At 39.8% G+C, this 23,724-nt stretch overlaps 1 long non-coding RNA gene across 1 annotated transcript in view; it reads right to left on the bottom strand.

Moving 5' to 3' along the window:
- LOC103350167 (uncharacterized) overlaps positions 1-23,724 on the bottom strand; it is a 66,149-nt gene that overhangs the window by 6,249 nt on the left and 36,176 nt on the right. The window contains exons 3-4 of the long non-coding RNA XR_011390682.1: positions 21,668-21,944; positions 20,532-20,697 (exon numbers count right to left, since the gene is read on the bottom strand). This is a non-coding gene — a long non-coding RNA (uncharacterized lncRNA). The remainder of the gene's footprint in view (positions 1-20,531; positions 20,698-21,667; positions 21,945-23,724) is intronic.

Genomic DNA, 23,724 nt, shown 5'->3' with positions numbered 1-23,724 from the left:
AAAGGACAGACACCTGACATTGTGGAAAGAGCTGAGACCTTGGACAGGAAAATCCCAGTTTCAACCCCAGCACCGCTTAGGGCACATTATTTTATCTGAGATGACTCCCAACTGTAAAATAGGGGTCAAATTACCTTTCTCATTGAATATTGGGAAGATTAAAAGAGACAGTGGTTGCAAAGTGCCAAGCATATTTGGAACTCCAAAGTATTAGTTCTCTTCCCCATGATTATAAGACATTCAAAGACTTAATGATAGTTTTTTGCAGTTAATGCCATGAATAGCATCATTATGCTTGCTTCCTGAAGTGAAAAGCCACAATAACACTCCTCCCTGCTCCCAGTGCCCCTTTGATGTGGCAGGGGGATGGAAGGGATGTTATTTCCACTTGGTATGATCAAGTTGGGAAAGGTTGCCCAACTCCTACACACAGACAAGAGGAGTGAAGCTACCAGCTTACAGAGGCCTATGGATGACATTCACGGTGACCTTTGCATCTGGGGATACCAAATCCCTAACTTCCCCTCCTATTTATCCATTCTTTCAGTAAATCATACCTAATATAAACAGATTTTAACCATGTCTAAAAAATTGCAATATAAATATGAACCCAGTCTGTTCTAGCAGGAAAAGGAGAGGGGGTAGATCTTTTGCTGAATGTTTCTTTTCCCACAGGGATTTTGTAACATTTAATTTCTAGAGGATTTTATCCCTTCACCAACCATTTACTGAGCCAGACTCCCTGGGTTTCAATCCTCTACTTTGTGCCAGGCTGGACACATAACAGATATGGATAGGTTCTGCCTGGCAAGAATCTCACAAATACAAATAAACACAGAGCTACAATCCAGGGTGAAAAAACAATACACTGCAGAGATAAGTCAGAGGGATGGTGTTGGCAAAAAGAAGGCTTAGAAGCCCCACCTTGTGCAGTGCTGGAAGTGGACCACACTCTCTAAACTCAGAATACATGTGCCTGTGACTGGAAGAAACTGTCCCCTGCTGTCCATTGTCTTTGCCTTGCCACATGGCTGCTTCCAGGGACCCTGAGAGCAAATTGTGGGCAGTGGGATCTGAGCATAGGTGATAACAGGAGTGTAACACCCAGGATCTTCCTATTAAGAGAAAGACACTCTCAACTCTTCACTTGTCTCTTTCATTCTAGTTAGAACCCAGATATGGTAGTAGTACTGAGCCATGTGGTTGAGAGTAAGACCTTGGGGTGCCAAGCAGCAAGAAAGCGTCTGAATCCATCCTTCATGACAACGTAAATCAGAGACACTATAGCAGCGAGGACATTTATATGGCCGAGAATTAAACCTCTGTCATCCATACACTTCTATGATCATCGGTCTCTGTTACAGGCAACAATATCTATATACCTATACTTCTGTCTAAAGTATAGGTTATTTATCTTGAAGACTCCTGGATATTTCTGCAAATCAATTGACAAATCTTGCAACTAGCAGCTATTCTGGAATGATGAATTCTAATCAGATGCCCAGTTCCACCCCTGCATGAGTTCTCAAATAGCTTGCATGTCACTCAGAGTTTGTAGTAGCCTGAAACCTGTTAGCCTCTGTGGAGCATCTAGTGTTGCACATTTCCTAGATCCCAGCTTCTGCCCCTCTTCTTTCTCCAAGGAGGATCTGCTCAGCCTCAAGTCTAAACCCCAAAGCTATCTGAGATAGGATGGTTGGAGTAGCCATCTCCAAGGTCTCAGCTTTTCTTGTCTAGAGTTTGATGAAGATGTTATCTTCCAAATATATCACTGGTTTCCTGCCTCTGATCTGGTTCCTGAGTGTGCATCCTAGGTCATACCTTCAGGAGTAGGGGCTCTACTTTTTTTTAACTTTTATTTAATAGATATAAATTTCCAAAGTACAGCTTTTGAATTATAGCGGCTTCTCCCCCCACCATAACCTCCCTCCCACCCACAACCATCCCATCTCTAGGGGCTCTATTAATTCATGGTTCCATCCTCAGCTAGCACAGAAGGTACATGGCACAAAAACTCTTTAAATATTAAAAGGAATGGTTAAATTACCACTTAGCACACCTGTATCTATATCAGAGTGCCTGGTTCAAGTCTTGGCTACTCCACTTCCAATTAAGGTTTTGAAAAATTTGCACCAATAGTGATAGCAAATGATAGCTCATAAGTCCCTGTCACCAGTGTGGTGTGGGAGTCTCAGATTAAGTTCTACACTCCTGGATTCTTCCTGGCCCAGCCCTGGATATTGTGGAAAGTTGGGGACTTAACCAGCTAATGGGAAGTGTTCTCTCCATCCCTCTCTCCTTCACTCTCTCTTTCTCCATGTGTGTGTTTTTGTGCATGTGTGCACACACGCATGCATGTGTGTGCACACCCATGTGTCTGCCTTTCAAATAAAAAGAATGCAAATAAATACTTTTAAAAATAAATGTTAGAGAGCTTTAGTTGTGGTGTAGCAGGTAAAACTGCTGCATGCTCACCCAGCACTCCATATGGTTGCTGGTTCATGCCCCAGATCTTCCATTTCTGATCCAGCTCCCTGCTAATAGCGTAAAGAAAAGCAACAGAAGATGGATTCCCAGGCAGGGTATTTCTGGCTTCCTGTTACAATATCACACTTTCTTACATGGACTTTCGTTTCCCAGCAAGAAGATGCCAACTTATTTGCCAAGCTGGAATTAAAAAACCCAAGGCTAGGAATGAGCCAGGTGGTTGAGGCCATGAATGAAGGAGACAGGAGACTCAAGATCTTCAGCCTGGGAAAAGGTAGACATTGTAACAAAAGTGTAGCCAAAATCATCAAGTTCAAGGCAGTGGTAAGGCATGATACATGAACTATGGACTATAGAATCTGCTCCAAGAGACACAGTCAGAGGTCCCGGAAGGCAGAGTCTAGAAAAGTAAAAGTCCATAAATCATTCACAGGATGTCTCTAGGAATCCCATAGCTGGGAAGAAAGCCATGGATAGCTTCAGAGCATGACTAGGGGTCATACTCTTTTGCAGTCCTATTGCCATGAAGGACATTCTATCATATGTCAGTTCAGGTCCTCCAAAAGGAAGGCACCGAGATGATGATTGAAGTACAGAGAATGGAGAGGAAGAAGCAGTAGGCAGGAAAGTTTTCATATTGCAATGCAGATCTGACTCTTGTGAAGGCAGAAGTGCATAGAAGAATTGTGCAAAAGAGCTCAAAGTGGTTAAGTCCAAGAAAGTCTCTAGACCAAGCAGGGGCTTCATTGTAAATATTTCCAAAGAGGGATCTTAAGATAGGCAGAAATGACATCTTGTATAATCCCCAAAACATGGTAACTACTTCACAGTTCCCAAACTGACTCAGAGAAAATCAGAGCCAAAATCTCCACATCGTTCAGAAGAGTTATCTGTGAAGATGGAAATGTTCTGTATTTGCCCTGCCCAGTATGGTAGCCACCAACCACATGCAACAATTAACCACGTAAAAAGCAACTACAGTGAACAAGGAGCTGAATTTTTTACATTTAGTTCAGTTAAATCTAAATAGCTATATTTGGCTAACGTATTAACACAGATCTAGACTCTAATCCTTCTAACTCAAGAAACTGCAGCAAAATGGAAACATGTCCAAACATACTTAAGAAGTTGTGAGTAGATCTAGGACTTGAACCCAATCTTTTAAAGTGCAGTTTTCTCTAAATCAGCCACTTCTGACTCAGTGTATAGAACACTGCAAGTACTTCATTTCCAAACCATTTCATATTACAAGAGGTCTTCAAAAAGTTCATTGGAAAAGACATATTATGAAAAAACTAGGCATAGATTTAAAAATTTTTGCACCAAATAAGCTATCTCTTAGTTCCATTTTCCACCAACTTTTTGAAGTGCTTATGCCTTTAAGGGGTCACAAACTGATCTTCCCCCAAGTATTTCACAGCTAATTTTATGTCAAAAGATGCCTCTTTCTATAGGAACAACTCCTTGTCCTTCATCCTTGCTCTTGCCTGTGTTTTTTGTGCATGGCTCCTGTGGCCTTTGCTGCCGTGGAAGTTTTCTGATCTACTTCCTTTCCCAATGCATATGTGCCTCCATTGTCGCTTAGACCACACCATCTGCCCCCATTACTAGACCCAAGCATGCTGCAGTTGGGAGCTGAAAATTTCTCTGCCTGGTGATGACTACAGACTTTGTGTTAATCCTGCTAGATCCCCTGCTGAGCCCAGGGTCTGGGATCCCCTCTGGGGCCTTTTCTCCTCCCTGATCTAATCCATCACCTGCGGCCCAGATGGGGAGACCACAAATCTCCAGGAATGCATTCCTGGCAGAGCACATGTGATTGCTCCAAGGCTTACCATTCCAAGAGCTGGAATCCAGCAGCCTCAGAGAGCACACACTTCCTTTGGGCCCAAAATGGGAGAACGCTATTCCTGTAGCATTTGAAACACAGTCACCTCCACTAGAAAAAAAAGCCTCTAAAAAATCAGTGATAACCGAAAAAACCTTCTCAGGTCCACCTTTTTTATCTGCCTCATGCCAAATCCCCCTTCTCTTTGTATAAATTTATCATTTGTAATACTCTGATAGGTATTTTTTTTTCATGAGCTGTCTCCCCTCCTTTTCCTGGGACTGCTTCAGCTACTAAACATTTATTACATCCAGACCGCACAGTTCCTTCTTTCATGCAACAGCATCATCTTTCCTTTTAACACGTGCTCCCTTTATCTAAAGCTGAAGGATAGACTTGATGAGTAAAGGAATTGAGCCATAGAAAATATGAAATACAAAGTGGACAGAGAAGTTTAACACCTTGAAAATAGAAAGTGTGTCCTGGGCCCCCACTCCCTTTAACACTGTGCTCAGCATGTGCTACAGGGAATGAGCAATGACCTTTCACAGGTGCTGTGTGGGGCTGGCTCACCATGGGTTTACCTCTCACGTTAACCCAAGTAACATGACCAGTGACCAGATTTAATAGCATGGTAACTTCCGTTGCTTTATGCCTGTGATGCTTCAAGGCCTTTGCTAGGAACAGCTCTGTTTCGAAAAGTCCATAATATGCAAACCTTAATCCAAGGCAGCTTTTAATTTGTTGTGTAATTCTGTGCCTTTTGGACACTTGGGGTATTGTAATAGTGCAGGGCCATTACCACAAGACAGAAAGCCTTGCATATGGAGTGAGAATATAATTTCATTGTTTAAACCAGACATTTTTTTATTTTTTAAAAGATTTTTTTGTAAATATAAATTTTCAAAATACAGTTAATGGATTACAATGGCTTCCCCCTCCCAAAATTTCCCTCCCACTTGCAACCCTCCCATCTCCCGCTCCCTCTCCCATTCCATTCACATCAAGATTCATTTTCAATTCTCTTTATATACAGAAGATCAATTCAGTATACATTAATGAAAGATTTCATCAGTTTGCACCCACACAGAAACACAAAGTGTAAAAGACTGTTTCAGTACTAGTTATAGCATTACTTCACATTGGACAACACACTAAGGACAGAGCCCACATGAGAAGTAAGTACACAGTGACTCCTGTTGTTGACTTAACAATTTGACACTCTTCTTTATGGAGTCAGTAATCTCCCTAGGCTCCAGTCATGAGTTGCCACTGGATAAAGAAATTATGGGACATGTACTCCATAGAATACTATACAGCAGTCAAAAACAACGAAATCTGGTCATTTGCAACAAGATGGAGGAATCTGGAAAACATTGTGCTGAGTGAATTAAGCCAGTCCCAAAGGGACAAATATCATATGTTCTCCCTGCTTGGCGACAACTAACTGAGCACCAAAGGGGAAACCTGTTGAAGTGAAATGGACACTATGAGAAACAGTGACTTGATCAGCTCTTGCCCTGACTGTTGATGTACAATGTAATACTTTATCCAATTTAGTATTTTCTCTTTGTTTTGTTCTAGTACTATTGGTTGAATTCTATAATTAACACACAGTTATTCTTAGGGGTTTAAATTTTAACTGCAAAGTGATCCCTGTTAAATATAAGAGTGGGAATAAGAGAGGGATGAGATGTACAATTTGGGACATGCTCAATTGGACTTGTCCCAAATGGTGGAGTTAGAAATGTGCCAGGGGATTCCAATACAATCCCATCAAGGTGGCATGTACCAATGCCATCCCACTAGTCCAAGTGATCAATTTCAGTTCACAATTGATCACACTGAGAGGTCTGAGTCAAAGGGATCACACAAACAAGTCTAGTGTCTGCTAATACTAACTGATAGAATCAAAAAGGAGAGAACGATCCAACATGGGAAGCAGGATACACAGTAGACTCATAGAATGGCAGATGTCCTAAATAGCACTCTGGCCTCAGAATCAGCCCTTAAGGCATTCAGATCTGGCTGAAGAGCCCATGAGAGTATTTTAGGCATGGAAAGCCAAGACACCCTGGAAAAAAAAAAAGAAGACCTAAATGGAAGAACTCTGCGAGTGAGTTCCCAGTGGAAAGAATGGGGCCATCAAAGGAGGTACTTTTCTCTGAAGGGAGGAGAGAACTTCCACTTTGACTATGACCCTGTCGGAATAAACCAGACATTTTGAAAAGGAAAGGGATCATAACTAATAATTACACTGGGGTGAGGAAGTACACAGGGATTATTCCTGGGAAGCCAGTGTGTGGTCATCCTCATCTGCATTAAAGTCTTTGTCCACGTCATTCTCATTGTGATGGAGCTGAAGAAAGGTCATTGAACTCACAAAACTAATCACCAGCAGAGTGTGCAGTGCTAAATGTTTGCTGGCCATGGAGAGTGGCCTGTGGGGCCAGGCTCAGGAAATTGGGGTGCCCAGAGATGAAGCAGTATGACAAGTCAAGGACCTTAAGAACACCTGGGGAGTGAATGCTAAGTCTGACAGGGCCACTGAGCAATGGCTAGAGGACAGAGGCTGTCACTCAGAAAGCCTGGTCACACTGAAGGACAGACAGGTACACATCCTAAGTCACGGTCTCAGTCAACCACTGACCTTGAGGATAGGCTGGGCAGAGGTGCGTGTGACCTAAAGAGCCATCAGAAAAACTGCTTGCTGCCCGGAAAGCACTGCGGACGCTCCCCGGAGGCTTTGCTTCTAGAACGAGGCAGCCTCTGTTATAAATAGGACAGGCACCCAGAAAAAAAAAAAGACCCTTAACCTTTACCAGCTCACAGAGGGTCCCAGAGGTTGGACATCATTTATCTGGAAATGTAGAGGGCAAATAGCCACAGCAAATGTGAGCCCATTTATTATTTCTCTGGTTTTGCTGAATAGTCTCTTGAGATTCTGTTGGGGTTAATATATATGGCCCCACATTGAGGGCAGGTTACTGGGAGCACTCTAAATTATAAAAATAAATAAATAATACCAATATGTCTTCAACAGACTCTATTTCTCTCTCAGGCTGCTCATACACATGAGGAAAACAGAATCAAACATTTAAAAATTGGCTTCTGACAGTTACTTAGAAGAGAATAGTGTCTTATGACCCTCAGGTGCCAGGCTGAATTCCCAGGGATATTCTTTCTGTGGTCCAGTATCTTTTATTAGATGTTTAATAAGGAAGACTTTTGTAGGCAATAGAGTGTATCCTTACATAACACCTAAGCTATAAAGAGTGAGGGAACTAGGCCCAGATACATAGCTACCCTCATGGAGAGAGACACAGTCTAAATAGGGATTCAATTTAATTTTCCTGATCTATGCATTCTCATGGTTCAGTATAGACTTACTAGAAACTCAGTATCATAATTACATATCCTGTTGACATGGCAGGTGGCAGTTTAACCAGATAAACCACGATGCTTGCCCCTGAAATAACAAACTTTTAATTTACATTAGTGTCAAAGGCTTAATGCTCTACTCAATAAAGAATTCAACAAATAAAAAGTAAAAAAATAAGCCACAGTTGAGCAGGAAAATAAACATGCATTTATTTTCTTAAAAGATTTACTTTATTTATTTAAAAGACAGAGTTACGCAGAGAGGTAAAAACAAAGCGTGAGGGCTTCCATCTCTGCTTCACCCCCCAAATGGATGCAACTGCTGGAGTTGTGCCAATCCTAAGCCAGGCGCCAGGAGCTTCTTGCAGATCTCCCACATGGGTGCAGGGGCCATCTTCCACTGCTCTCCCAGGACACAGCAGAGAACTGGATCGGAAGTGGAGCAGCCAGGACTTGAACCGGTGCCCCCACATGGGATGCCAGTGCTGCAGGCCAGGGCTTAACCCCACTGCACCACAGCATCGGTCCAGCAAGCATTTTAAACACTAATCAAATGAAAAGATGCTAAATTTCACTCACATAAATGTTAAAGTAGTCACAAAAATTATTAAAACTATGTTGGTATATAATTCTTAACTATTTGACAATGATTTGCAGCAAAGATTGAAGAAAACACGGTGTTTGCCACAAAACTGATACACACTTGCATTTTTTCTCTTTTTAAATTTCTGTATTTCAATATGAATTTTAATTTCTGTATTTAATATGAATCCCTTCCTCACTTCCCCCATCATCCTCCTACTTCAGAATTCAAATGCAACTGGAAAACAGACCACACTTGGAAAAAATCTTGCAGAGATTCCTCTCACGCACCAACTAGGCAGTTCCTGAACTTTTCTGTAAAAAAAAAAAAAAAAAAAAAAAAAAAAAAAAAAAAACAACCAAGAAAATCCAAACTGCAAATTTAGGAGACCCTTACCCCGGAGACACTAATTCAGTGGAGGCTGACATCTGCATTTACTAAATTCACTGGCAATGCTGATACTGAATCAGCTATGGAAACCACTGCTTCACCTTGCAAAATGATGGTCCCTCTCACTCTCTTTTCTTTTTTTTTCATCCAGGTCTCCCACATGGGTGGCAGGGACCCAAATACTTGAGTCACCTTCTTCTGCCTTTCCCAGGCCATTAGGAGGGAGATGGATTGGAAGTAGAGCAGCTGGGACATGAACCAGTGCCCATATGGAATGCTGGTGTCAAGGGCAACGGCTTTCCCCACTATACCACAACGCCAGCCCCTCACCCTGCCAGCCTCCTGACTTTGTTTTCTTTGGCCAATTTGCATTTAATAACCCAAAGCTGTACCACACTGGACACCATTTTCCTACAAGAGTAGAAGGATTTTGTTTTCTAACATTCCAATCAGAGGCTTCCATGCATAAGGCGTTACTAACAGGTGTTCATAATGACTTTGCTTCCTACAGCCACTAGGGATTTTTTTTTATTTTTTTATTTAGTAAATATAAATTTCCAAAGTACAGTTTATAGATTACAATGGCTCCCCCCCCATAATTTCCCTCCCACTCGCACCCCTCCCATCTCCCGCTCCCTCTCCCATTCCATTCACATCAAGATTCATTTTCAATTCTCTTTATATACAGAAGATAGATTCAGTATATTTTAAGTAAAGATTTCATCAGTTTGCACCCACACAGAAACACAAAGTGTAAAATACTGTTTCAGTACTAGTTATAGCATTACTTCACATTGGACAACACATTAAAGACAGATCCCACATGAGAAGTAAGTACACAGTGACTCCTGTTGTTGACTTAACAATTTGACACTCTTGTTTATGGCGTCAGTAATCTCCCTAGGCTCTAGTCATGAGTTGCCAAGGCTATGGAAGCCTTTTGAGTTTGCCGACTTCGATCTTATTCTGACAGGGTCATAGTCAAAGTGACAGTTCTTTCCTCCCTTCAGAGAAAAGTACCTCCTTTTTTGATGGCCCCATTCTTTCCACTGGGATCTCACTCACAGGGATCTTTCATTTAGGTCTTCTTTTTTTTTCCAGAGTGTCTTGGCTTTCCATGCCTAAAATACTCTCATGGGCTCTTCAGCCATATCCGAATGCCTTAAGGGCTGATTCTGAGGCCAGAGTGCTATTTAGGACATCTGCCATTCTGAGTCTGCTGTGTATCCCACTTCCTATGTTGGATCGTTCTCTCCCTTTTTGATTCTATCAGTTAGTATTAGCAGACACTAGTCTTGTTTGTGTAATCCCTTTGACTCTTAGACCTATCAGTGTGATCAATTGTGAACTGAAGTCAAATGGGCACTATGAGAAACAGTGACTTGATCAGCCCTTGTCCTGACTGTTGATGTACAATGTAATACTTTATCCCTTTTAGAATTTTTTTGTTATAGTACTATTGGTTGAACTCTGTAATTAACACACAATTATTCTTAGGTGTTTAAATTTTAACTGAAAAGTGATTCCTGTTAAATATAAGAGTGGGAATAAGAGAGGGAGGAGATGTACAATTTGGGACATGCTCAATCAGACTTTCCCCAAATGGTGGTGTTAGAAATGTGCCAGGGGATTCCAATACAATCCCATCAAGGTGGCATGTACCAATGCCATCTCACTAGCCACTAGGGATTTGAATCTAGTCTTCACGTTTTGTTTGTTGGTTTAAAAAAAGACTCTGTGCATAGGTGATAATGAGATTCTTACACACAAGCCTGTTCATTTCACCACATAGAGGAAAAATGAAAAGCAAGGGCACCATAGGGCTCACACACTGCAACTCAGTTTTTGGGCTGATGAGAACAAGCTGAATGGGCCATCTTTAAACTAACAAAATAACTATTGGTCTATTTCACACCAGAGCCAATAAACAGCCCACCTTCCCAGATACCAAATTGAAGTGGATCCAGGAGTTTCATGTCTGGTCCATCAAAATATCTATGGCTATCCCTTATATATTTCCAAACTTGGGCCTTCTTGTCTTCACGTTATGTCCAACCTTGCAGCCATTTCCAGTTTCCAAGTATACAGAGACTTCTTTTACTCCTTATACTCAACTTCCTGCTCAAATCTAGACTACATGTGCTAAGCTGCCCAGATTTTCATCTTTGAGCTAGAAATTTCCTACAACTCCAGGCCTACCAACCAAGCTGAATCTTGTTCTTTCAGCCTACAACACAAGTATTTCAACGATATACAGCATTCCAATAAAATTTGCAAATTGAAAAGGCTTCCCTTTAGCAGAAGACCAGCAGTGCAACCCAGAGACATGGAAGCTCATCTTCACTGCCTTCTAGATGAAAGCTCTAAATTCCCTTTGTAACAGAAAATAGTCTAATGCTTCATTCTGCATTTGGATATTAAGTTATTTGGAAAACTCTAAATTTGTATTAGACTAAAAGTCTAAAATATTGATTCCAACTCTGCCTTTAAGGAATATCCTGAGAAATAGGAGGATAAATCAGTTTTCTGAAGATTACCAAGATCGCAAAATTCCTGTCTAGTCCAATCAATTCATTGGGTTCCCCCTAAGGAAAGGTAACCGTTTTCCATGGCAGCTTAGTTTTATTTGACTATTGGCCTTCATAGTGTTTATTCTACGATTTCCATAGGTATTCACTGCCCTCTATTATCTCCACCTGTGAAAAGATGGATTGCCAAAAAGCCCTGCCACTAGCAGTTCATTTGCTTATGTTTTATATTATATCACTTTTAGGAATTCTTAAAAGAGATAATTATAAATAATCAGCTACTGAACATTTATTATGTGTTTAACATAATAGATATGATATTAAATCAGTACATTTTTCATTATCCTACAGATCTCTTTGCCTTGGAAATTACATTCTCTGATTCAGACTGAGCATGAAAGATCAACCCAGGAAAGAGAGGATGAACAACAAAAATATTGATCTTCTGTCAAATCAAATCTGACTCTCTTGAGTCCTTGGCAAGTCAATAATGTTAAAAGCCAAGATTTGTGAGGAGAAAATAGTTTCTATGAATTATAATTGTTCCCTTTACACATATTTTCATATTCAGGCTGACTTAAATCATGGAAAATACTATTTATTCACTTCTAAGATAATACCTCCTATTGATTGTCCTTTTAATGATTGGCACAGATATAAGTATTTTGCATATATTAATGTCTTTCAACCTCACCACAGTCTCCATCACATTTGTTCATTAATGTATCATGAGCTCTTAGAACATATCCTGGTATAGAGCACTCAATAAATATGTGTTAAGTAAATGAGCATTTCTGTGAAATAAATACTACTATCAACACTTTTCAAATCAAAAATGAAATGGAGGCCCAGAAGCATTACTGTTCTTTTCATGATTTTACAAATCAGGGTTCGGGACTAGGAAAGTGACTCCAAAAATATTAAGTGAGTTATTCAAAGTTATTAGATACAAAACAACTTTAGATTTTCTAACTTCAGTCCTGTGGATACTTTGTAGAACTGTCTTATCACACAAAAATTTATGTATATATGGATGCTCCTAAATTTAGATCCCAGTAAATATATCATAAGTTTAAAATATCACAGGTTGAAAACACACTTAATGCATCTCATACACCAAGTATCATGGCTGAGCAACACAGTACACTGTCCAGTATGGATTGTTTACCCTTGTGATCATGTGGCTGACTGGGAGTTGTGACCCATTTCATTGAGAGACAGTGGATCATACTACATTTTAAGAGCCTGGGAGAATATTGGAGTTTAAAATTCCAAGTGCACTATCTACTAAATGCCATCACTTTTAGCCATAGCAAAATTGAAATTTGATCCATCTCTCACACACACAATTAGCACCTAACACATAATCGCCATCCATGAAATTCCATCAGCTTTTTTTTCAGACCTGTCCTAATGAAAGAAAGAAAGAAAGGAAGAAAGAAAGAAAGAAAGAAAGAAAGAAAGAAAGAAAGAAAGAAAGAAAGAGAGAGAAAGACCACAGCTATAAATAATGCTTAGAGGGGCCTGCACTGCAACACAGCAGGTAAAGCCGCCACATACCATGCCAACATCCCATATGGGCACCAGTTCATCCCATCTGGGCACCATATGGGCACTGGCTGCTCCTCTTCAGATCCAGCTATTTGCTATGGCCTGGGAAAGCAGTAGAGGATGGCCCAAGTGCTTGGGCCCCTGCACCCATGTGAGAGACCCGGAAGAAGCTCCTGGCTCCTGGCTTCGGATCAGCGCAGCTCCAGCCATTGCAGCCATCTGGGGAGTGAACCAGCGGATGGAAGATCTCTCTCTCTCTCTCTCTCTGCCTCTATAACTCTGCATTTCAAATAAATAAATACATCTTTTAAAAAATACTTTGAAAGATATAAAATATATTAATACATGGTGCTATAAAAAATAATGGGTCTAATATTGATCACAATTTTGCCTGGGCTAGCCTCCAAATCATGATATGTCCTGTTCATCACTGATGCCAATTGCCAGGTGCTTCTTGTCCTGAGTTTTGAATGATAGCCAGGTTCTTCTCATGTCTGCCAATTGAGTCCTACCAGTGCCTGACCAAGGCCCATCTCTCCTACTACATCACAAGTTGGTTGAAAAGAGAAGAATTTCCATTTAGTATGAATTTTATGTTTCAGGCAATGCACTATTTTTCATTGACCTGGTTATCAAATACTGATGCACCATATGCATCAGGTACATCACTGACCATGCACTGTGTCAAATGCCTTGAAAGTTTCCTTAAGGAGCAATATTAAAGTGGCGTGGAGCAGGCATTGTGGTGCAGTAGGTTATGCTGCTGCTTGGGATGCCAAAACCTCACATTAGAGTGCTGTTCTGAGTCCCAGCTACTCTACTTCTGATCTAGCATCCTGTTAATACGTACTGGAAGGGAGCAGATGGTGATTAGGTACTCGGGTTCCTGACACCCGCATGGGAGACCTGGAGGGAGTTGTTGGCTCTGGCTTCAGCCTGACCCAGCCTGGCTGTTAGGCTGTTAATAGTACCTGGGGGATGAACCAGCAGAAAGAAGATCTCTCTCCCACTCTGCATCTCTCTGTACTCTGCAAAATGAATAACTACATAAACAAACAACTTTTTTTTAATTAGAAGGCATTTTTCTTTGTTTTGCTTTTTTAAATATTTATTCATATATTAGAGAGACAGAGTTACAGAGAGAGAAAGAGACACACAGAGAGAGGTTTTCCATTTGCTGCTTCACTCCCCAAATGGCTGCAATGGCAGCAGCTGGGCCAATCTGAAGACAGAAGCCAGGAGTTTCTTCCAGGTCTCCCATGTGGATGTTGGGACCCAAGCACTTGGGCCACCTTCGACTGCTTTCCCAGATTGTAGCAGGGAGTTGGGTCAGAAGAGGAGCAGATGGGACTCAAACCGGCATCCATATGGGATGCCAGCACTGCAGGCAGAGGCTTAGCCTACTATGCCACAGTGCCTGCCCCATAAACAAACATTTCTTAAAAGACCAAAGTGGTCTCAGTCTTCCCAGAGTATAGTGGAATCCACATTATTGCACTGTTGCATTCAGTCCTCTAAATAGTTACTTAGGAAAACTCCTCTTAGTAGCACCACCATGCTGCAGATGAGAAAATAAGGCTAAGCAGAGATGTAATCTGTTAATTTCACATGTCTATATGGTGAGGCTTGATTTAAATAAGCAACTGATTCCAAAATCTATATGAAGTTTCTCCTCCCTCAGTTTTTATCCAGCTTTCCTCTTTTTATTGCAAGCTAAACACAATTCTCCGTTCTTTCCACAGTCGAGAAAATATTTCTAAGACAAAAAGTCATCACAAGTCAGAGAACCAGAGCAAAACAGATCCGGTCACATTGCCTAGAACATTATTTGCCTGACTCCATCTACCCCAGCTGTTCTTAGGCCTCTTCCCTGGAAGCAGCCTCTTGACCTATCTTGCTTGCTTGTCCAAGAGTGTGGAAGATAGACCAAAGTGAGCCAATAAATACCTCAGTGCCTGGTATTTTCCAGCAGAGTAGGCCAGCACCCAAATGATTACCTTCTACAGTCTTCAAAATGCTTATCTTTCCAGTACTTCTTAAGGTTTAAAATTCCATATCTCTAACTTACTAATAAATTATCTAGTAAGTAAGATATTAAACACTTTAAATTTTAAATTTTGGAGCCGACATGGTGGCACAGCAGGTTAGGCCAGTGCCTAACCAGGCCAGCACCAGTTTGTGTCCCAGTGGATCCACTTCTGATCCAGCTTCCTCTAAAGTTCCTGAGAAAGCAACAGAGGATGTCCCAAGTGCTTGGGCTCCTGTCACACATGTGGGAGTCCCAGATGGAGTTCCTGGCTCCTGGCTTCAGCCTGGCCCAGCGCTGGCTGCTGTGGCCATTTGGAGAGTGAATCAGTGAATGGAAGATCTCCCTCTCTCTGTCTCCCTCTCTCTCTATAACCCTTTGTTTCAAATAAATACATAAATCTCTGTTAGAAAAATAGATTAAATAAAAATTTTAAGTTCAGAAATGAAAATTTTAAATTCAGAAATTCAGAAATGAATACTGACATATAACAGGTTCAAGTCCCAGCTGCTCCTCTTCCAATCCAGCTCTTTGTTTATGAGCTGAAGAAGCAGTAGAAGATGGCCCAAGTGCATGGGTTTTTATGCTGTGTGGGAGACCTGGAAAAAGCTCCTGGCTTCAGATCTGCCAAGCTCCAGCCATTGCGGCCATTTGGGGAATGAACCAGTGGATGGAAGACCTCTCTCTGTTCTCTCCCTTTCTCTGTTTGTAATGCTACCTCTCAAATAAATAAATAAAATCTTTTTAAAAAAGAAAGAAATCCCAAAAGAAAAAGTCAAATCTTTCTATCCTAAAGAACTAGAGGACAGAGTTCACTGTAACCAAAGCTGCTCTGAAGGGAGTAGAGAAGTTCTCAAAAACAAGAGGACAAGTATGGGAAGCTGCAAGTTCTCTACGTAAACCCTGTATAAATCCCTAACTGTTCATGGATGGGAAGAATTAATATCATCAAAATGTCCATACCACCCAGAGCAATTTAGCATCAATGTCATCCCAATAAAAATACAAAAATATTTTTCTTGGCTCTAGAGAAAACAACCCTAAAGTTCATATAGAATCACAAGAAACTCCTAATAGCTAAAACAATTTAAACACAAAGTTAGAGGCATCACAATACCAGATTTCAAGACATACCACAGGGCAGTTATAACCAAAACAGTCTGATACAAAACAGCCTGGTGCAAAATTAGACATGTGAACAAATGGAATAGAATAGAAACCATAGAAATTAATCCATACATCTACAACAATGTTATCTTTGACGAATGAGCTAAAATCACTTCCTGGAAAAAGGACAGTCTCTTCAACAAATGTTGTTGGGAAAATTGGATCTCCACATGCAGAAGTATGAAACAAGACTCCTACCTTACATTCTGTGCAAACTCAACTCACAATGGATCAGGGACTGCAATCTAAGACATGAAATCATCAAATTATTAGTGGAAAACAGAGGAGAAACTCTGCAAGACGTTGGCATAGGCAAAGGCACCTTAGATAATATTATAGAAGTAGAGGCAAGTCAGCTTGAGCATGTCCCAAATTGTACATCTCTTCGCTCTCTTATTCCTACTCTTATGTTTAACAGGGATCACATTTCAGTTAAATTTCAACACTTAAGAATAACTGTGTATTAATTACAGAATTAAACCAGTCATATTAAGTAGAACAGACAAAAAATACACAGTTATTCTTAAGTGTTGAAATTTAACTGAAATGTGATCCCTGTTAAACATAAGAGTGGGAATAAGAGAGGGAGGAGATGTACAATTTGGGACATGCTCAAGCTGACTTGCCCCAAATGGTAGAGTTAGAAACATACCAGGGGACTCCAATTTAATCCCATCAAGGTGGCATGTACCAATGCCATCTCACCAGTCCAAGTGATCAATTTCAGTTCACAATTGATCATAATGAAAGGACTAAGAGTCAAAGGAAGCACATAAACAAGTCTAGTACCTGCTAATACTAACCGATAGAATAAATCAAGGGGAGAGTGATCCAACATGGGAAGCGAGATACTCAGCAGACTCATAGAATGGTGGATGTCCTAAACAGCACTCTGGCCTCAGAATCAGCCCTAAAGGCATTCCGATCTGGCTGAAAAGCCCATGAGAGTATTTCAGGCATGGAAAGCCAAGACACTCTGGCAAAAACAAACAAACAAACAAAAAAAATAAACAACAACAACAAACCCTAAATGAAAGATCTCTGTGAGTGAGATCCCAGTGGAAAGAACAGGTCTTCAAAGAAGGAGGTACCTTTCTCTGAAGGGAGGAGAGAACCTCCACTTTGACTATGACCTTGTCTAAACAAGATAAGAGTCGGTGAACTCAAAAGGCTTCCATAGCCTTGGAAACTCATGACTGGTGCATAGGGATATTACTGATGCCATAAACAGGAGTGTCAATTTGTAAAGTCAACAACAGGAGTCACTGTGCACTTACTTCTCATGTAGGATCTCTGTCCTTAGTGTGCTGTACATTGAGACTTAATGCTATAATGAGTACTCAAACAGTATATTTCGCTTTGTGTTTCTATGGGGGTGCAAACGATTGAAATCTTTACTTAATGTATACTAAAATGATCTTCTGTAAAAAAAAAAAAAAAAAAAAAAGAAACTATCAATTCCCAACTTGACTCTCACTGGGATTAAACATGACAATAGGTCTGATCTGATTTCATCATCATTTAAAAAATCATCTATTATTTTTCACTTTGTGTTTCTGTGTGGGAGCAAACTGTTGAAATCTTTACTTAATGTATGCTAAACTGATCTTCTGTATATAAAGAGAATCGAAAATGAATCCTCATGTGAATGGAAGGGGAGAGGGAGTGGGAAAGGGGAGGGATGCGGGTGGGAGAGACGATATGGGGGGGAAGCCATTGTAATCCATAAGCTGTACTTTGGAAATTTATATTCATTAAATAAAAGTTAAAAAAAAGAAAAACCTGCAAAACAAAAAACTGCAATAAGAAATTAAAATTACTAATAATTCTGCCACTCAGAGATTGCCATTAATATTTTTCCATATACTTCCTAGGCTTCTCTTATACATATACACACATGTATATTTATACACATATTCATATACACACTTGTGTTATTTTATTACTTAATAAAGATAATATCAGAATATAAAAAAAATAAGTAGAGGCAATAAAAGCAAAAATGGACAAATAGGATTATATCAAGCTAAAAAGATTCTACATTGCAAAGTAAACATTCAACAAAGTAACGAGGCAATCTTCACAAATGAGAGAAGATATTTGAAAACTATGCATCTGGTTAAGGATTAATGTTGAGCATATGTAAGGAGCTCAAGAAACTCAACAACAAATCAAACAATCTAATTCAGAAATGACAATGGACAAGAACAGGCAGTTTTTTCAAAGGATGAAATATAAATGGCCAACAGACACATGAAAAAAATGCTCAGGATCACTAGCCATCAGGGAAATGCAAATGAAAAACCACAATAAGGAGATGGCACTATGGTACAGAGGATTAACCTGTGCTGTATCCCATATGGGCACTGGTTCTAGTCCCGCCTGTTCCACTTCCAATCCTAGCAAGGCAGTGGAAGATGGTACAAGACACTGGGGCCCCACACCAATGTGGGAGACCTGGATGAAGCTTCTTTCTCCCAGCTTTAGCCTGGCGCAGCCCTGGCCATTGTAACCATTTGGGAGTGAATCAGTGGATGGAATATCTCTCTCTCTGCCTCTCCTTCTCTCACTCTGTAACTCTACCATTCAAATAAACAATAAATCCTAAGGAAAAAAAAAACACACACATTGGGATTTCACCTCACCCCAATTAGAATGGCTAGCATTCAAAAGTCAAAAAGTAACAAATTCTGGCAAGGATATGGAGGAAAAGATACTCTAATACACTGTTGGTGGGAACATAAACTAATGCAACCATTATGGAAGGCATCATGGAGATTCCTCAGAAATCTGAAAATAGATCCACCATACGATCACATCAACCATCACATTCTTGAGAATGCACCCAAAGGAAATAACATCAGCATATGAAAGAGTTGTTTGTAACCCCACGTTTACAGCAGGTCAATTCACAATAACTAAGATATGGAATCAACCCAGATGTCACATCAGCTAATGACTGGATAAATAAAATGTGGTATAAATGCACGATGGAATACTACTCAGCCATAAAAATAGGGTAAAATCCTGTCAACTACAATAAAATTAATGCAAATGGAGAACATTTTGCTTATTGAACTAAGCCAGATCCAAAAAGACTAATATAATATGCTTACTCTGATTTGTGGTAGCTAATATATGGAATATAAACATTTTTAAAAAAACTGAATGTATAAGAGAGAAATTGACAACTTGTGATTTGGCTATTGTTTACAGCCCTTGTCTGTATTCCTGTGGATCAGTGGTCTTTCTACTTTTTATTTGTTGAACACAATATGCAGTAGAGCATTAAGCCTGTGATTAGAAATTGAATATGTTATTTCTGGAAAGCCAAGACACTCTGGCAAAAAGATCTCTGTGAGTGAGATCCCAGTGGAAAGAACAGGTCTTCAAAGAAGGAGGTACCTTTCTCTGAAGGGAAGAGAGAACCTCCACTTTGACTATGACCTTGTCTAAACAAGATAAGAGTCAGAGAACTCAGAGGGCTTCCATAGCCTTGGAAACTCATGACTGGTGCATAGGGAGATTACTGATGCCATAGACAAGAGTGTCAATTTGTAAAGTCAACAACAGGAGTCACTGTGCACTTACTCCTCATGTAGGATCTCTGTCCTTAATGTGCTGTACATTGAGATTTAATGCTATAACGAGTACTCAAACAGTATATTTCACTTTGTGTTTCTATGTGGGTGCAAACTGTTGAAATCTTAACTTAATGCATACTAAACTGATCTTCTGTAAAAAAAAAAAAAAAAAGAAATTATCAATTCCCAACTTGACTCTCACTGGGATTAAACATGACAATAGGTCTGATCTGATTTCATCATCATTTAAAAAATCATCTATTATTTTTCACTTTATGTTTCTGTGTGGGAGCAAACTGTTGAAATTCTTACTTAATGTATACTAAGCTGATCTTCTGTATATTAAGATAATCGAAAATGAATCTTGATGTGAATGGAAGGGGAGAGTGAGTGGGAAAGGGGAGGGTTGCGGGTGGGAGGGACGGTATGGGGGGGAAGCCATTGTAATCCATAAGTCGTACTTTGGAAATTTATATTCATTAAATAAAAGTTAAAAAAAAAAGAAAATGTTATTTCAAAAACTAAAAAAATTGAAGAATGAAAGGAGGAAGCATGGTTGTGTTCTTAGACTTGTATCTATGAAATGCATGAAATCTCTTCTCTTTATGTTAACAAACAAGAATTAATATTATAATATGTGGACCTAAAATATAGTAGCTATTTTATGGAAAAAAATGTATGTATGCTATCTCTGAAAATAATAAAATATTGTTAAAATAAAATATGTGTTATAATTTCTACAGCAACCCACTAAAAACAATGCAGAGAACTATAACTAAATAGTTAAGAGATCAGTTGAAATTGAATTCTAAAAAATAGACAAATATTCATAGGAAAATAGAAGAGGAGGAAGAAGGAATTAAATTTTCAGAGAGAATGAACAGAATACAAATAACAAATCATCAAATAACATAATTATTGTATTATTTTTAGTTCATTAAACTTTATTCTATAATATTAAAACATGAGTACAAGCTCATTTTTCACTAGAATTTGTAAAACTTACCTTTGTACATTCCTCTCAGATTATTTATTAGCATTAAGATCTTGAATGTGGGGCAGGTATTGTGCCATCGCAGGTTAAGCCATTCCTTGGGACACCTGCATTCCATATAAGATAGCCTAGGATGGAGTTCAACCTCTGCTTCCAATCCAGTTTTCCACTTCTGCGCCTAGGAGATAGCAGTTGATGGTCCAAGCACTTGGATTCCTGATCCCATGTGGAAGATCTGGAAGGAGTTCCTGGATCCTGGTTTCAACCAGGGCCAGCTCCAGCTGTTGTGAGCATTCAGAGAATGAACCAGCAATGAAAGTTCTTGCTAACTCTCTCTTTCTCTCCTCCTCTCTCTTTCAAATAAATAAGTAAATAAATCTCGGAGAACTGAAAAGTCAGAACATGTGGAGAAAGTGTTCCACAGAAAGACATTGACTGTTTTCCTCCCTAAAAGCACTCAAACAGGTCCTTATGCAGAGAAACTTCAAAAGTTTATGGAAAACGGAATTAAAAGATAAATTTATGTAGGTGCAAAATATTTTAAAATCCATGCATACTCATGTGTTAGCCTTCAATATAATTTTCAGAAACTTATAATGCTTCAGCTTTTCTCCCATCTCACTGACCCCTGCTTACTCATTCTCTACACCTTACCTCTGATATTGTACCTTCCTGGAATCCTGTCATCTCTTTACCCCTCATTATCCTTTTTCTTTCAATAGTTGCCCTCTAATCTCTGCACAGCAGCCAGATTAATATTGAGAGGTATGGTGACAGAGAATTATTCTTTTAACAAAAATATATTTCATTAATATTATATACAATGCATTAATTCTAGGTGCCTGGTACACAGTGATGTTCAAAATGAATTTTGTCTTTTTCATAAAAGCAATAGAAATTATTAAACATTTTGAAGCATCATAAGGTTTACAAGCCTGAGAGCTCTGTCACAGAGAATACAATGGAAAAAGATGAGAGCACACAGGAAGAAGCACAGGGCTATCTAATTCAGAAGAGAGCTAAAGATAGGAGGTGACTGCTAAGAGGAAAACTCGAGACATCTCTGAAACAAATAGCTCAGACTATTTTAGAAGAAAACTGACAGGACACATGGAGAAACGGTCTTTAGGGACGGTGCCGTGGCTCACTTGGTTTATCTTCCACCTGCGGCACCAGCATCCCATATGGGCGCCAGGTTCTGGTCCCAGTTGCTCCTCTTCCAGTCCAGCTCTCTGCTGTGGCCTGGGATGGCAGTGGAGGATGGCCCAAGTGCTTGGGCCCCTGAACCCACGTGGGAGGTCAGGAAAGGGCACCAGGCTCCTGGCTTTGGATCGGCGCAGCTCCAGCCATTGCGGCCACTTGGGGAGTGAGCCAGCGGAAGGAAGACCTTTCTGTATCTCTCTCTCTCATTGTCTGTAACTCTACCTGTCAAATAAAAAAAAGAGAAATGGGTTTTAAAGAGAGAGGAATGGGCTGGCACAGTGGCATAGAAGGTTAAAGCCTCTACCTGCAGCACCAGCATCCCATATGGGTGCCTGTTCAAGTCCCAGCTGTTCTATTTCCAATCCAGCTCCTTGCTAATGTGCCATCGAAAGCAGTGGAAGATGGTCCAAATATTTGAGTCCTTGTACCCATGTGGGAGACCAAGAAGAAGCTCCTGGCTTTGGCCTGGCCCAGCCTTGGCTGTTCTGACCATTTGAAGAGTGAACTAGCAATGGAAGATCTCTCTCTCTCTCTCTCTCTCCCTTTCAAATAAATAAATGAAAATCTTTAAAAAAAAAAAAAAGGTGAGAAAGAAAGCTTTCTGGTAAGTCTTGATTTTCTTTTGTGGACAGCCAAGAATAGAGGTATCATTTGCTAAGCTACAGGATATCAAAAAAAGGAAAATCATGAGTTTGTTTAGGAATGTTTTAAGTTTTTTTATTGGTGACATCAGGTAGATAGTGCAATGTATCTTATTCAACATAGTATCCAACACCTAATACAGTGTGTGTTTCAAAATAAATATTCAATCCTTCAATCCGTATTCATTAACTAATTGAGGGTAGCAAACTACCATTTGTTGTACTGACTCTAATGGGCATTTTACCTACTTCATCTTATTTAATCCTGCACATTAGTACTGCGATTCCAATTATACAAAGTAGGGGACAAGTCTAGGGACATTAAGTAACCCAACAAAGAAGCTAGAGAATAAAGACTAAAACTCAGGTCTGCTTACTTACAAATCCCATGCAAAGTCTTTGTTCTTGCCTCCCCCTTTCCAACACCACATAACGTTTGTTTCATGGAAATGAAACAGCTTCTTCCACTCTGACTTAGAAAATTTCTTTTCTTCCCTGAACTCCTTTCTCTTCTCTAGCTGAAGTGTGCATTCTTCAGAACAAAATCCCGCTATTTCTCCTTTGCTTCTACTCAAGATTAGGGCAGGGAGTCTGCTGCCTTCTCCACAAGCACTTTATTCCAGACAAATAAAAATTGAAAAATGGAAAATGCTCCCAGTGATACAAGATTATGGATGCACCCATTTAATGTGTATTCTTCAAAATTTTCAAGGAAGCTGAAATCTAATTTCATCTATTACATGATTGTACTAAATTACTTAACCACATCAAAGCATCAATGGCCTCACACTCTGGGGAGGCACATTGTAAAATTGTTTTCAAGTATATAATGCAGTCTCTCAGGTGCTTGAGAGAAAGAGAGAGACGCCCATCCCCAAGTATAAAGCTTCCCTTACACTTCTGAGATCAAAACAACAGAGCTATTATTTGAGAGACTGGATGAAATACCAGAGCCATTTCTTATTAGCTTCAGTCATTAAAGAGAATTTAGTAGCCTGGCAAGTTATGCTTTTTTCTTCCTTAAAAAAAAAAAAGGCAATCTTAATGCAATGAAAGAGCCAAAGATTTTGAAGATCAAGATTTATGGGTAAATTTCTCACTAATTACATTGTTTTCTGCTTTCAGAAAAGAAGACCAAAACTCATTTTCCAATTTTCCTCTGCATCTCAGGCTAAATATTTTAAGAAAGCAAAAAGGGATGTTAAGCGTATTGCCCTTCACTAACAGCAAGGAAAGTTACTACTATGCCACCACTACTACTACAAGTTCTAATGAAAAATATCATGTGGAAGTCTATTCTCCTGAGGGCCAGCACTGCGGTATAGTGGGCTGAACTTCTGCCTACAGTGCCAGTATCCCAT

The sequence above is a fragment of the Oryctolagus cuniculus genome, chromosome 7 (assembly GCF_964237555.1).
Source record: "Oryctolagus cuniculus chromosome 7, mOryCun1.1, whole genome shotgun sequence".
Taxonomy (NCBI): domain Eukaryota; kingdom Metazoa; phylum Chordata; class Mammalia; order Lagomorpha; family Leporidae; genus Oryctolagus; species Oryctolagus cuniculus.
Note: the sequence above shows the minus strand (reverse complement) of the source record. Positions and strands in the feature narration are given on the sequence as shown.